Source organism: Morus notabilis, unplaced genomic scaffold (genome assembly GCF_000414095.1).
Source record: "Morus notabilis unplaced genomic scaffold, ASM41409v2 Scaffold269, whole genome shotgun sequence".
Lineage (NCBI taxonomy): Eukaryota > Viridiplantae > Streptophyta > Magnoliopsida > Rosales > Moraceae > Morus > Morus notabilis.
Window position 1 is genome coordinate 323,986 of NW_010363284.1, and position 1,265 is coordinate 325,250.

Genomic DNA, 1,265 nt, shown 5'->3' on the forward strand with positions numbered 1-1,265 from the left:
AATATAACAAAATCATAATTCAAATATTGTCATCATAATCCCGAATTCATACAACTACTACAATTCTAAACTAAATAAATATAAAAAACTTACAAAGTCCAAACCCACTAAACGGGGGCTGAAAATAGAAGGATTACGTCGGAGGAACCGTGCAAACAAGGACGAAGATGAAAAATCAAACGCCTACTCAAATGCCTACATCAAATTAGAACATCAAATATAATTTTTAAACACCAAAATTAACAATTTATTAACATCTAGAGTAACTTATAGACGCAAAATCATTAGTTTGGAGATCTCAAATCCAGTCACTTCAGTTTTTTATATACTGTCTGGAAAGAAGTGCTGGCAATGAACTTTGGATTACTCAATTGCAGTTTCCAAGTGAATTAAAAATATACAGCCATGAAGTTCATAAGAAGATTATTTTAATTCGAAAAAGTCTTGTGAGATAATATCTCTTGTTTCACATGTCTGCCATAGCATATCTCAGAAAATCCAATATTCAATATTCGTGCAAGTTGTAGGATACTCTCACAAATGACAAATACAACTAACATTACTTGTTAACTACTTAACTTATGTAAAAAAATAAAAAAAAAAAACATTCAACTAATTAACAATTAAGGTGAATCAATTTTTTAATTGATAACAAAAAGCAAGAGAAATTACAAGACCATGACTAAGAATCCTTTTCCACCAAGCAATATGCTTTTTTCACTGCCAATACATGAATATTAGCTACTCAAGAGGGAAATTCTCAAAAAAAAAAAAAATAAATAAATAAATAACATTAAGGAGGAAAAACTAAAACAAGTCATAATAGGTAGGCGATGAACATAATAATTGAAGTAGTACGAGGACTTTTCTACCAATGCCACTATCCACATGATTCTTACGTTTAATTTATAAATAGAAAATATTGATCAATAAAGTTAAATTAACAAATATGAAAATTTAAGCAATCACTTGAAAATATATGAAGATAATTATCTAAAGTCCGGTCTAATTTTACGAAGCTTAATAATTTATGAAAGGCTACGAGTACAAATTCTATAGGAAAAAAAATGTTATGTTCTTCATGCTCGAATCTAATTCTAAGTATAATCTAGTTCTAAGTATAATGCTTAGGAAATGATTCTAAGTTCTAAGTATAATCTAGTTCTAATAACAAGTTATTACAGAATTGTTTTAAGAAAAAAAAAAAAAAACTATAACTAACCATTACCTACGTATGCGGGCGGCGGCGGCAGTCAGCGGCGGGA